The 15,355-nt window shown below is 38.6% G+C and overlaps 1 long non-coding RNA gene across 1 annotated transcript in view; it reads left to right on the top strand.

The window, feature by feature from the left end:
- Nucleotides 1-15,355, top strand: part of LOC109285248 (uncharacterized) — a 93,498-nt gene that overhangs the window by 4,515 nt on the left and 73,628 nt on the right. Inside the window, exon 2 of the long non-coding RNA XR_002092928.2 lies at nt 7,791-7,852. This is a non-coding gene — a long non-coding RNA (uncharacterized LOC109285248). The remainder of the gene's footprint in view (nt 1-7,790; nt 7,853-15,355) is intronic.

The raw sequence follows: 15,355 nt of genomic DNA, 5'->3' as shown, positions 1-15,355 counted from the left end.
GCATGTATGGGCCCCCCAAAGGTGGGTCTTCGCTTCCCTTCCCTTCCAGCTGCCAAGGTTTTTATGAGGCTCCAAAGCCCAGGAAATGAGTTTCATTGCTCTTTGCCTCCCCTCTCACTGAAATCAGTGGCAGGGAAAAGAGGGGCCAAATGGCAGCATCAGTGCTCATCTCCTGGACTTCAGACTGCTCAAAAGTTCTGAGTTCACTGGTATGCCAGTGTGGACTCCGGCTGGAGCCACAGCTTATATGGAGCGTCAGAGCCCAGGAGGTGAGCTCTACCACTGCTACTTGGCCCCTCTTTTCTCTGCCACTGAATTCTTATTTACATAGATGCTAGGGCTAGAAGGGACCTCAACAGATCATCAAGTCCAACCCCCTGCCTAGGCAGGAAAGAGTGCTGGGGTCAGATGACCCCAGCCAGATGCCTATCCAGCCTTCTCTTAAAGACCCTCCCCCACTTCCCTTGGAAGCCCATTCCAAATTTTGGCCACCTTTACTGTGAAGTTTTTCCTGATATCTAGCCTAAATCTGCTCTTGGTCAGTTTGTGACCATTGTTCCCTGTTACTTAAACAAGTAAATTGTTGTTTAAAATACTTAACATTAGGCTGTGCCAAGGTATAGAACTATTCTACTTTTCCACGTGGCCCTTGGCTCATGTCTAATTTCTGCTTGTAAAAATGATTGTGCGCCACTGAATTAAAGTACTATTGAAAGCGGATAAGGTGCTCAGAGCTACTCTCCCTGACCACTCCTATTGGGAGAAAGCAAGGGATTGGTGTGTTTGACTGTGGACAACCTCAGCTAGTGATCCTCTGTTTCAAAAAGCTCTACCAATATGGAATACCCGCAGGAAAGGTACACTTACAGGATGCTGTAAGCCTAAGAAAGCTAGTAACCTATAATTGTACTACTGCTTTCTAATGTTTGGAATTGTGATTTTTTTTTTTCTTGCAAGTAATGAAGATTCTCATCTGACACAGCTGAGGGCTCCTCACTTAGTAATAGAATCCAGATTCTTCTTCCACAAAGTGTGAATGGCCAAGGTGTGCAGAATATTGGCCTAGAGTTAGTTAAGGACTTGTTATATTATTTTTTGTAAACAGAGTATTGGTTTACAAAGGAGAGAAATCTACTGAATGAACCTTCAGTTAAATGCATAAATACTAGATTCTGTTTGATAGTGCCCTACTATTTGCAAAGATATGAGTAATTCTAAGTTAACTATAGTCATTACATATTTCCTACAGTTTTTCTTAAGAAAGTGCTCATTGTAAGATATCCATCTTGGATGCACCTCATATCTGAAAGTGAACTTGGGCTGGATGCTGAATGACTATAAATTACTAAAGCCAAGGCAGAGACAGCAGGTAGAGGGTAGGAGAACAAAACAAAAAATATGATAATGAAACGGGTACCTTTTTGATATAAATGGAAACCCAGTTTGCCTTTATGCCTTGAGTCTGTCTTTTCAGGTCTTGAACAAGTCTTGAGTCTGTCTTTTCAGGAGAAAACTGATGTGAAATAGAATGTGATAATTTTTATATTTGGGCATGCCCTGTTGTTTGGGGCTGAGGTGTTCAGCCAATGTGAAGCTATGTTTCTATTGTATCTGGCTGAGTAACTTTTCAAATCTGTTTTAAGTATGTGAAGTCAGCCATTTTATGGGAAAAGGTCGCTGAGTTCTTGTTTCTGCTCTTTTATATGGCAAGATATAGATTAAGGAGAGGAGGAAGGATCTTTTCTCACTTTGGATCCCTTCTGGTGACACTTCAGTGGCTGCTGACATTTACTGCTGTCTAAGTTAAAATATTTTCTGCCATTTGAAGAATATTCTCCTTGAAGTTTTGCTTGTGTCCACACTAACAGAAGTAAGGTTGCAAGAGTACAAAGGAGGGCTGAATTTAGCTCAAGTTGTAGATACCTCAACCACCACTAGATAGAATGTTTCATGTAATAACTAGAACTGGTCAGAAACCTCAAAATAATCTATGTAGCTAAAAGACTTCCTTCTCCCCTATGCCGTATCTTGATTTGCTAAGAACAGTTAGGAGCAACTTCCTAAAAGTACCATTAGTATACCAAGTTCACTTAGTGCAAATGTGTGGAAAGTTATTTTTAGTAGTCATTCCTCAGCTTTGGAGCCCCCCTCCCCTTGAGGCCTGCCTAGACATCTTCTGGAAGTGCTGTAAGGCCTTGCTATTTGGCCAGGCATTTAGCAAGCAAGGCCAAACTGAGATATTGTTTAGGGAGATCTTGCTGCACATCTCACTGTAATATCCTACCTGCTTTTATAAGTTATTTTGTCTCTTACTGTAAGCTGCCTTGAGCCTTTGCTGGGAAAAGCAGCTTATAAATCTAATAAATAAAGTACAATGTTTTGATCTGCTGCAGTGGTGTAAAGACAGATATATATAGAAGGCAACATAAAAAGAGACATAAACTTATGTATATAAGGTAGGAAAAGGAAAAGTAGCTAATGATGAAGATTATTTTCTAATATATTTTGCCTGTTGCTCTCTGTCACTTCTATTTGTATTGCGTTCCCTTGCATTCATTGAAAGCAAGTATTTTAGTTCACAATTACTGCTACCATTTCAAATAAAAGACCCTACCCTAGGGCTTCTTTGTACAATGCCAATGACTCAACATGAACTAAATATTCTGAAGGATGTGCAGGAAGCAATGAGCCCATGGGCACACACCAGAGACCAGCTATAGAACTGCCAGGGGTCATGGGATGATGTCATAGGAAGTGATATGTTAGCTCTGCATCCCACTTGAGGAACCTATCCTGCATGTGAGGTCCTTCTGGGGGTCTACATTTGCTCTAGTGTTTGCAGAGAATTTAGCGATACAGAATTTTATGCATATTTATTCTGTTATTTCAGAATTCTGCATGACATCATGCACCCCTGCATGAAGTGTCTTATGAACAGACATAAGGGTAGAGGCTTTTATCCTTTGCTTTTGGAGCAGAGAAGCAGAAAAATGCCAATGCAGTACTGAAAGATAATGGCACAGTAACCATAATAAAAGTAGTTTTAATGTTGGCTTTGATTTTTATTTAATTTTTATCCAATTATTTAAATAGCAGCAGAAGATTGTTTCCTTTATAAGGTAATAAATATATCAGCAATAATATCAAAACAGCAGGCACGTCAGGACACAATAGTCCCTCTTCCTTTTTCTTTAAGATCTGTTGCAAGTAAACACAAGATGGTCCTAGAATATAAGAGTAAGTCAGAGGATTTGATCAAAAGCCATATGTTGAGAGTCAGGTAAGTAGAATATGTTGGGTCTTGTTTTTTCTCACACTTTTTGAATTTTTTGTAGTCCTCCACATTTGTGCAAAATGAGATGTAAAATGCTGTCAATTCAGCATGATAGGATTTTGCATTCCATTTTGCACCGCTTCATATGATTACAATAAAGAACCAGTATTGGGGGGAAGAGGAGTCTCCTACAAACTGGTGATTAATTTTTTATTTTTTCCTGATATTGTATAGGCAATTACAATTGACTGGATTATTTATTGCATTCATTTCAAACCACTTTCAGGGCCAAATTCTGAATGGTACCAGTGATGCTTGGACTTTTGCTAGAAATACATGCCAAGTACCAACTCTGAACTATTGAGAGCCTTTAACTTTTATTGGTTTCTTTACTGAAGCCAATGAGATCAGTGGGAATGCAGCAGCTTTGAACAACGAATGTAGAAACTTAATTTTAGGTTTAAACATTTTGTCCCAAATATTTGCATCTGTTTTGAAATAGTGTATGAAAGTGGTGAGAGGCCCTAGGAATCATTGAGATGAAGTGTTTTTACCAGCTCCTTAGTTCATTTTTGTTTAGGAGACTGGGACTAAATGACAACAGTGATGATGGTGTCAAGGGTCCCTAAAGGAAATGATGAGAGAGTCCAAGGTCTGAATTGCTTCTAAATAGCTGGGCAAAGTGGAGGAGACAAGAAGAAAGAACTATGATTGCTTTTACAAGTGAGGATCCTGACGCTCAGACCAACTAGGGGTGCAGACAGACATGACAATTTTTGCCTAATCTGGCCCCAAAAAGTGGTCTACAGCTATGACCAAACACAAGTGCGAGGCTGCAAACTGCTTTAAATGGGCCCAATCCCATGACAGTCTGAACCCTCATTGCATGAAGGTTCAGATGAAGGCACTCCAAAACAGAGTGCTTTCAATTCATTTCTATCTGAGCATGCCAGGAGCAGGGCTTGGCTGAGGCAGTCCACCTTTGCTCTCCACACAACTGGTGCCTCCCAAGTCTTGTGGGGGAGGGGAGGCACCAGATTGCCAATATGGGGGGAGGTCCCCCAGCAGCTGAGCCAGCAGCAAAACCATAAATGCACTTCTGGTTTGGTGGCTGGCGCTTCCAGGGGGTGCATGTGCACCCCCTATGCATTGACAATGCTCCATGCTGTTTTCAGAATGGGAGAGAAAGGGAGGGAGCCCATTCTGGGGGTTGCCCAGCTAGCACTGGAGGGTGGGGAAGGGGAAAAGGAGCTCCCTCAAGGTGGGGGGGGGGGGCTCCAATCCACCCCCCCCACTCTAATGCAGCTGGGGAACCCCCAGAATGAGCTCCCTCCCCTGCCTTTTCTCTCCCATTCAGACAGATCACCAGAGCTGCAAGAGGGGCATGGACCTAGAAAAGAGATGCAGCTTCTCACCCTGAATCAGCTCCAAGTTGAAGCCAATCCTCCACCCTCCTGACCCGACAGCTAACATCTGTTGGCTCGAGAGGAATCTAGCTCATGGTGCTTTCATGAATCCTAAGTTGATGCCTAAATCCATTCTCCATGACTGTTCTTCGTCTGCAGTTGTATGGATCATATAAGTCACCTAAAAAGGGATTTCTAGGGTGAAGAACAGTTTCTATTTCCTACTTTCTGATTCTTTCAATTTTTTTTTATCATTGATAATTTAGATATTGATCTTACACAAAAGGAGTATAAATACTTGTTCCTGCTTCTTCCCAATCCAAAAATATTTTTTCTCTCTTTTATTCCTTTCTATAGACAGTAGTAAACCGGATATATTTACATTATCTCTGCACTCTACACATTTTCTCTACACTATATCATTCAACCATACCAGTAATAATAATAGCTTCAAACCAATATAGTTAATGAAACAAAATCTGTGGGTAGATAAGCTTTTAACAGTATGTGTGTGTGTGCGTGCGTGTCTTCCCTTGATGGTGATCATTTCAGGCCAGATATTTAAGGGTCTTTATGTGCCTAATGCTCAAATAAATGCCAAGTAGGGTTTTCATAAGCATCTCTCTGGGTCAAGCACCTGAATCATATTGATTTAAATGGAATTTAAGTGCCTAACCTGCTTACATTTATTTTGAAAAGCCCATTAGGCACATTTTTGAATATATGGGCTTCTTTGCCTAGTAACATTCACTGAGATTTACGTGTCATAAAAATGTACTAAATATAGTATTTATTTTACTTCTCTGCATAGATTGGGCAATGTGCTGCTCCTAAAATAGTTTCTTAGTTTGTAATATTATTATTCTGACTATCAGCTGAACTAGCATTACGCTGGTATTAAACAAGATCAATGACAGTAATAACAGTATTTTGGGACATTCACACTCCTCAGAGATACCTCCTGGGCCTCTCTCTTCCCTCTCAAATGTCATAATGTGTATGATGAATTGTGGATCAGATTGTATTTTTGTTGCATTCCTCCTGACTCAGAGTCCTACTTTCCCCATAATTTTCAGATAGCTAGAAACTGCTAGAACTAAACTTTTAAATGTCAAAATATAAAGTTTCCATTTTGTTTAATGCATTAAACGATGACTGTGAAAGCCCAGGGTAGACTAATATACCTCAATGAGTACCCTCCAGCAAAAAATAATGCAAGGAAACAATGGAGGGAGAGAGAGAAGCCAAGATTATTTTTTTCATAAGAAGAAACCCGTGTATAAGAGTATGTATTAAATAAATTAATTTTATCTTTAAAAAATAGTCTTTGCAGAGCTGCTGGGTTGTTTGTAAGTGCTAACAATAATTACTTACCAAAGTAACAGACCACGACTTTAAAAAACCAAACAAAATATTAATGTGCCTGGCATGACTATATTAATAAGTAACCAGTAACCAAGAGGAGTGCCTCACGACAGAGTGTGGTGCACACAGGCATTTTGCTTGGTGCACATGCCTCAGGGCAGACCACAGGGAAGTGGCCAGAGCTGCACTGTCACAACAAGGACCAGGCCCCTTGTAGCTTCCCTGCCGTTTGTCCCTGGCACACCACCATCTTATAAGTCAGGGTTGTGAGTGTTTTGGCAGTCTGCCCAAAAACATTGCCGACCCCTGGGCTAGGCATTACGTGTGCACTGAGAGAGCGTTTTTATCTCGGGCAGCTACAACTTTCAATCCTGATAACTCACAGTAATGTACAAGCAGACTAATACACTTGAATGGAGCACAACTGACTTCAGTTCGGATTCACACAAGTGCTACAGGCATTCTGCACCTGTGCTTTTCAAGATTAGGGCTTGCTGAACAACGGGTGAGAAGAGGCCTGCCCAATATCACACAGCAGGCAGAGCTGGATGTAGAATCCAAGTGGCATGATTCCTAGTCCTGTGTCCTTTTCACTAGACTTTGCTTTCTCAAGTACAGTAATACATTTTATTAACAAAGCCATGACATTATAGAAATAATTTAAGAATTTCCTTAGTAAATGCTAAATATAAAAGATACTTACAGTGCATTTGCTAATTACTAGGAAATAATTTTCTTATTTGGCAGATGGTAAGAAAATATATGATAGTCCATAGATCTGGGGGAGGCTGTTGGAATTCACAAACTATCAAGATAACTTCCCAAGGATGGATTCTCCACCACTGGCATTTTTAAAGTCCAGATTACACGTTTTCCCTTAGAAGGTAGGGCTTTCTCAGTCTTTATTGTTAAAGTGTAAGAGGGGACATAACTTCCTCCTTGCTGTGTTTCATGTAGGATTAGCAGTGTTCAGAACATGTGTATTGAATATGAGCATGAGAAGCCAGCATATGTATACCTTTTGTACATACTCTGCTAGGTTTAGACTAGTTTTTGCTGTTTAAACAGGGCCAAAATGCTAAGTACCAAAGGTTCTGGGCATGCACACCTGCACAACATCAAGGAAGTAAAAACTAGGGTGCCTAGGGGTTGCAGACATCAGGATTAGGAGACAGCTGAGAGAGATTGCTTTTTGCCTTGGTGATGTATTAAATTTAAGGGGGACTTAATCAAACAGGTAAGTGCCCATGGGTAGTCATAAAATCTGTTTGCAGGACATTTGCAAAGATAAACAGAAGTGAAATGCATGGAATAAATTATTCATTGTACATTATTTGCTTATCTTTAGATATTTTTAATGTATTTTAGAATGGGACTTCTCAAATAATATAATCTTGCAGTGATCCATAATTTCAAATGTTCAAAATTATAAACAATGGTAAATTGAAAAGCAAAAAGCAATCAGTAAAGGAAAAAAATCTCTGCTTTGTAGGGTACCTATTACTTTACTTGAAAAACACTTGAGTATAATTTTAAAATAGAAATACATCTCTCAGAGGCTGATTTCACATGTCTGTGAAATCAATGGAGAGCATGGCATTGATTTCATTGGGCTTGGGTTATGCCTTCAGGCTGATTAGCTCCTTTGGGGTTTTCTGTTTGCTTGTTTTGTATTTGTGTCTGTGCGGCAGGGGTGTGTCATGGCTGTGAAGAAATTAATGTCTTGATTTTTCTTTGTTCCACAGGCGCTTGACAACATTTGGAGGCATGGAAATATAATATCATAGAAGGCTGAAACCTAAACCTGGTAGGAAGGGGGTCTTGAATTAGGAAAGTGGGAGAATTTTAAAATACCATCAGCACTGCATACTCACAGCAAATATCTTTATTTTTTGCCTAATGTAAATATGACATTTAATTTCACAACATTTTAAAAGTTATTTAAAAGCATCCTTTATTCCTATAATAATTGTTGTCCATAGAGGGCAGAGGAGTAATTGTGATATATGACCTGACTGTCAGAATGGGAGGAGTCCTCACAAATAGAGAATGAACAAACAGAGTACAGAGCTGGAGCTGAAATCTAGGGGGATGCAATGTTTATGTCAAAGAGAGAAGATTTAGAAAAGCCTAACAATACTTCTGTGGTGGTTTTACTGCTATATTTGCCACTGCTTCATAATTACTTTTCTTGGTGTCACTTAAAGCTGACTTCAAAGCTTGCTTCCTGTTGCTTAAATCTGATGCAAGTTCCTCATTACATAGTGCATCAAGAGAAGGGAATGCCTTTTAAATTCAGATACCTTCCTTAATGTGATGCAGAAAGGATAAGATTTTAGGGGGGAAAAGTGTTTATGGTGTGACTCTGAGGTCTGCACATAAAGGAAACAAAGCCATTGCCTGGGTAAGAAGACTGATTTCCTGTCAGTAGCCGAATGCGGAGGAGGAGTGAGGTAGGGTGACCAGGGTACCAGGCCCAGGTGTCAATTTAGAGAGGGATTCAGAATGGCAGCTCCCAGGGAGTCAGTGCCACTGGTGCAGCCTGTGCTGGGGGAGTTTGAACAAGACAGCGGTAGCTTGCATAAGGTAAGCTCACCCCCTTTCCCCCATCCCATACCACCCTAAGTCTAAGTCATAACCTCTAGATCACAATGCTTTCCCATCTCCTATTGGTGGTAGTTCAAAACATGGTGCATCTTATTATGGTTTCCTTTGTATTTGAATATCAAACTTTAATGCATATAAACAAAGCAGGGAAAATGTTTAACTCCGTGCAAGTTATTTAATGCCTTAACATATCTATGCACCAATGCGAAGGTTATGAATTTGCATACTTTTACTCAGGATCATTTATTAACATAGCTCAATGAGGTGTGTGTGTGTGCATTATTGGGGCCTACAATTCAGTGTACCCAGGAACTGTACTGTATGTATCACATTTTTGGGGTGAGAAGCACAGGGTTAAATAGAAACTCTTTGACTATAGGATTTGAAAAGAAATTGGAACCTTTGCTGGCATACAGACTGCTATGATAATGGCTGCCAGGTCATGAAAAAATAATTTGAATAATAAATGAAACATGAACAAAACAATGGGAAAGGACCCACTGTCATCAATTTATGCTCGAGGAAACTAACAACTGCAGCACTTTGAATAGTTTTGGATATCAGTAGAGACAGCAGGAAGTTGTGCATATTTGACAAATCTCTTGTATGGTAATGATTTATCCAGTTACATTTTGGACTCTTCCTAGTTCTTGAGGTAACCAAGAGGTTCAGACCACAAACCTCTGTATAATTTGATGCCAAGTGAATGAATACAGTTAACACAGAATATTCTATCATACATTTATAGAAATAGCTATATGTTATTCCAACTTCCCTATTATAGTAGGTATGCAAAGTTTGGAAGGCATTCTAGGATTGAAAGAAGAGTCCTGAGGGCTCTCTGTCTTACAGTTGGATTTACCCATAAAGCCTCATGCAGAACCTTTAGACACAGGGGTTAGGGCAGGTATAGGTGGCCATATCCCACTAAATCCAATTGGAGGTTCTGAATCTTTAGACTTTTCAGAATTACAGGTAGTTCAAAGTGGGGTTGGTCTGGGGCTTGGAGACTTTTCTGAGAATTAGCTTGAAGTTACAGAATATGCTGAGGATTGTTTATTTACTTAATACTTGTCAATTAGGTAATTTGGACTTGAAGATTGGTTGTAGAGAAAGTTGTTTTGTTTTTAGATGCCTTTGGAGGGAGACTTAAAACAATGGTCATTTATTACATTACATTTAGGGAAATGTCTAAAGATAGTAAGTTATAGAATCATAGAAAGTTAGGGTTGAAAGGGACCTCAGGAGATCAAAGCAGGACCATCCCCAACTAGGTCATCCCAGCCAAAGTTTTGACTAGCCAGGTCTTGAAAACCTCCAAGGACGAAGCTTCCACCACCTCTCTGGGTAACCTGTTCTAGTGTTTTACTACCCTCCTACTGATAAAATTCTTCCTAATATCTAACCTAAATTTCCCTTGCTGCAACTTGAGACTTTCTCCTTGTTCTGTCAGTTATATAAGTATGTAAAAAAAAAAAATAAATCATTGCTTTAGCCACTTCCGCACACTAGAAAGCAGGGGGCTGTCCATATGCTCTACTCATGAAGAGGAAAAAAAAATTGGAGGAGTACAATAACTTAGACTTAGGGAAGGGTTGATATGAATTTACATTTTTTCCTATTCATCTTGAAATTCCTTTTCCTGTGTTACAGGGTGATCTAAAGGAGACACTATAATTAAAACTGATGGAATAAATTAAGAAAAGATAAATGTAGGTTAATAGACCAAACTGAGATCTTTTTGACCATATCTCCCAAAGAAAGTGGTGGAAGTCCCTCCCATGACTTTGAGTCATTTAAATCTAAATTGGATACAGTATTAGAAAATATACTTTAAGTGATAGTATGTGTAAGTATAGTAAGTGTTTTTTTTTTTTTCTATATGCCTCATTGGATTATCACTGTAGATACTGTAATGTGATTTCCTGGTGTACTTATTTTATGGCATATCTGCTATGCAGATTGCTAAGAATTGGTCAGAGAATTCCGTACATGGAGCAAATATTTCATGATACTTGTGCTGTTATCTGTGTTCTTGATACAAATGTTTCATGAACATTCATAGTAACATTAATTTATTCATGAAAATATTAGTGAGTCTCAATTTTTTTGATTTTTGCACAAATAATGATTCACCCAAAAACTTATAGTGGATGCAGTTTGTACACTAGTTACTAGTAGTTATTCTCCTGTTTTAAAAGGTTTTAGTAATCCAGTGGTAGGAAAAATACATTCTGTTTTAGAGGATGAATAGCATTGCAAAGAGTAAACACGCCACAACACCGTCAAACTGGACTTGTGAGCCATCCCATATGCAGAAACTTATTCACATACACTACTTGTCAAATAGTACAATTTAGGGTCAGGTTTCAAACATTTTACAAACAGGAACGAGAGAAATTCACCAGCGAGCTGATTTGCATAATACAGCTGTAATTTCCATTTGCTCAGTTGCTTTATATCCCATTCTTTTGAATCAAGGTTTATTGTGGTGTGAGATAAGCTTAACTTTACAAATATGGAATGTATAGTGAAACTATCCCCTTTGTGAAATTAGAAGGAATGAGCTTCTGAGTTTATGTACTGTGCTAAAAGATTATAAGAGATTAAAAGGAAATTTTAATGAGGTGAAAAACAGCCCTTGTAGCCTCTAAACCTCATGATTAGAGGAGCAGAAGCAAAGAGCTTTAGGGGGCTTAGCAGGATGTGTTGGGGAAGGGAGATTACTACTGGCAGTTGGAAAGAGTTGTTTGTCTAATGTGTCTCCTTAGCTAATACATAGCTGGGGGCTCTGGTTTGTTTAAGAATATGAAGGGCAACAAAAGCAAAAGAAATGCAAGCTATTATGGGAGTAACTTCATGTCAGTTTATCAAATGAACAATTGAACCACAAGATGGCAGCGATATGCATCTACATGTCTTTGGTGCCACAAGATGGTAACATTAGGTTCAAAAGAGAAATGGATGAACTCATCAAGATAGGTCCATCAGTAGGTATTAAACACAATAGTTACAGGTGACGTTCTAGACATTTGAATGAGCTCCTACACATTTGAATGCTGGAAGCTGTTGTGGGGAGGGAAGTGTTCATTCAGGGTATACCACACTAAAGTATTCTTCTCATTAGCATCTATTCTCTGCCACTGAGAGACAGGATGCAAAACTAGACAGACCTGTGTCCTGGCCCAGTATGCCACGTCTTAGGTTCATACATATTAGAAACATTTTCTGTATTTCTTATATATAACAGCTAATGGGTTTCTTTTTCTTTATACAATTCTTGGGATATAGAACTCAAATGCTTAACTATATCCCTTGAGGTATCAGCAGATATTCTGATATAAGAGAAGTATAATTCAGTATGTAGCCCAAATGATTCAAAAGATGCTTTTTATAGAGCATAAGTTATTTTAAAACACTCCAATTTTTTTGCCACAGGCAGTCCTTTAGATGATGCAGGAGAATGTAAAAATTGTAAGTTTGGAAACATATAGTGAAAACACAAAAGTTTCAGCAATGGGCAGCATTAATGCTTGGCAGTGAAGAATCACAAGGCATAAAAGTAAATTCTACCATGAACAGAGAATAGCTGACACAGGGCCTTTTGTGTGGGTGCTCAGCACAAGAAATAGTCTTGCTTATGCCAATGACATTAATGGTGGAACACTCTGAACTATACTTTTCTCACTTCCAGGAAAATGACATAATTTTTCAAGTGAACTCATTCACTACAACTGTGCAATGCTAGTTATAGCAAAGCACATAACGATGTGAGTAATTTAACTGACATCAATGGAACAACCTTTTTAAGTGCATGCTTTTGTGATTTGTTGGACTGAGCTATAATACTCCTTAAGCATTCTACTTCACCGTTTCATCACCCCACAATTTTGGGAGAAAATCCGTTTGAATCTATGAATCTATCTTGAATCCATGAATATGAATTTCCTTGCAAGGGAATAAAATGATTCGTCTAAGGCTCAAAGCAGAATCCAGTTTTAGAATATATAATTGATATGAAAATACTTATTGATTGCAAGCTGGGGCTTTATGCTCATCCGCGTTTTCTATTTTGCCTGATTCATGCCTCGGGCCTGACTTCTGGCCCTACAAGGTTGATTCTGAGATCCATCTCCAGGTATATGGTTGATACTTTAGAGGCATCCACTGGTAAAAATGAATATATGCACAATTATTTAAAGAAGGAAAGAAAATGACTTTTCAAAGAACTTCAGTTAGATGTGTATGTATCATGCACATGCAGCATCCAGCAGTTAAGATGTGTAAGTGAGAGAGTAAGAGTGGAAAAAACTCTGGTTGTATCCTGTTCACTCTCTCTTTCAACATCCATTCTCTGCCACTGAAACACAGGATACTAGGCAAGACGGTCTGACCCAGTAAGCGCAGTTCTTATGTTCTTAATTCTCTTCTCTTTCCCCTCACCCTTGGAGTAAACTTCAGCTTCAGAATCCTATCTTAAAGGAAACCCATTGGCAGGAAGTGCTTCTTATCCTTGATCCTCAGGGTGGGGAGCAGAGGAGGGACAGAACTATACCACAGTCTATAGGTACTACTAAGGCAATGTCCAGTTGAAGCTTAGGACATAAGATGTAGCCATTAGTGAGAATGTGCATATAAGTAATGCATCTAGAAGAACTTCAGTTACTGGTAAATAACTTCTCTTTCAAGCCTTCTCCATCTGAATAAAAATGTAACTGGAATTTTGTCAGTTGCCCCCTCTGTAATTTTACAGCATCAAACTTATCATATATGAGAGTATGGCACTGAGAGGCACACGATTAACTAATGAAAGTTTTTGAGAAATGCTGCATTTAATTTCTCTGATCAAACTCAAGGGGCTGAACCAGGAGTCTATCAAAACTGGGAATACATATTAAAAGCTGATCAACCTTTTTTGTGTTGTTTGTTTGCTTGTATATCTTGTACAAGTCTTCATATTTCCCTATTCAAATAAGAGCTTCATGACTTGCTTGTTTTTTCCCCTCTAATAATTTTAGAAGTCTGTATTAACATATCCTTCTTTGGAATAAATTCAAGAAATTATTAAAAACTCTTCTTTCAGTTGTTTTTCATAACTATTCATAGTGATTGTTTGCATCCCTGTTTCATACACAAATCCTTTTTTGTCTACCTGTGGCAGTGTTTTGGTAGAAAATGCTTGCTTTCTCTAAGAAGGGATTTGTCATTCAAAAACACTGTACAAAATACCCCTGGAAGATTTGCTAGCAGCCTTATATATATTGGCATTAGTTATGTTTGCTTATAAGACATTTTCAGTATTTTTCAGGTTCTTGTTTTGTATACGCTTGGAATATATTTTGGGCACAAAAGGCAAATATAGTTGAGAATAATGTTTAATATATGGGGGGAAATGTCTTAATTTAAAAGCACAAAGAATTGTCAGAAAATCTGGTTAGCACGAGAACACTAAGCTCTTACACATCAAGGGAAGACAGGAATAGCTTGAATATTGATTTTATGACTGGGAAGTGAATAAATGTCTTGATTAATTTCACAAACATTCTGGATTGCTCTTGGAACTTGAACTAATTTATAAATGTTGGAATTGCCTAACAGATACCAAATGCTTTGTGCAGACTGCCTAGTATGGGGGATGGTAACCCCTGCTTGCCAAAACCAAATAGCTGTGTATATTCCTTGTTGCAGTCTGCAATATATTTATTTCTGTAACATCAGGTATTTTACCCAATAAAATACCTGAAGTTCACATTTCATTCCCAACAAGGGGTACTTGTCACAGAATGACTTTTGAATTTACATGGCCCAAATCTACTAAACTAATTCCAGTCACTGCATCTGACGATAACACATCTGACAATAGAATTTGGCACAATATCTTTAAACTTGGGTATAGTCAGGATGAGGAGTGCAACCATCCTCCTCAAGGCAGCAGTAAAAACAATTTTCAGCCCTGTCTGCTTAGCATGAAGACCAAGTTACACATCTTAGTCAACTTCTCTCCTGTTAGACAGATACATTTATAATGGTAACAGCCATCCTTTAGGATAAGACACTGGAGCATTATTTTGAGCAAGTTCTCTGCTCAGTAAGTTAACTGAACTGTGTGAAACTCGGCAGTTTCACTTGTGGGGATCCACACAAATATTTTGTCCCCATTTTGATCTGCTTAGATTCATTCTCTGCTGAGTTAGTTTGGAATTTCCATATTGGGCAAAATCTTGAAATAAAATTCAGTTCAAGACATTATCACATGGTTTTGGATGTGAAAACTATTTTTATTTTTCTCGTTACCTTTTTACTGAACTAGGTAAGATTCTATTCTTCTGCACTGTGATGTTTTTATGTAACTCCATAACTGACAATAAACTGCTTGGATATTTCTACTTAACTGTTTTATCAATATAAAGACTTCAAATGCATTCTCCTTTTATATTAATGCTACAAATATTAAGCCTTCATTTCTTCCTTATGTGTTTCAAGAGGCTGCCACTTTAGGAGGACTTGAATGAGGAAGTGATATTGGGTTGTATAGTGAGGCAAGCCTTCTGTCCTTGCATGAAGGATGAATCTGAAGCGGAGTCCTGTAACTATAACGCACACGAATGAAGATGGGAAGACAACTTTATGCTTCATTCCCTTTACATGTTTAATAGCAGGTTGGATGCTGGGAAATGGTGCTGCTGCTGAGTCAGAGAAGCTG

Source organism: Alligator mississippiensis, chromosome 3 (genome assembly GCF_030867095.1).
Source record: "Alligator mississippiensis isolate rAllMis1 chromosome 3, rAllMis1, whole genome shotgun sequence".
NCBI classification, from domain to species: domain Eukaryota; kingdom Metazoa; phylum Chordata; order Crocodylia; family Alligatoridae; genus Alligator; species Alligator mississippiensis.
This window is presented reverse-complemented; position numbering and strand designations above follow the sequence as displayed.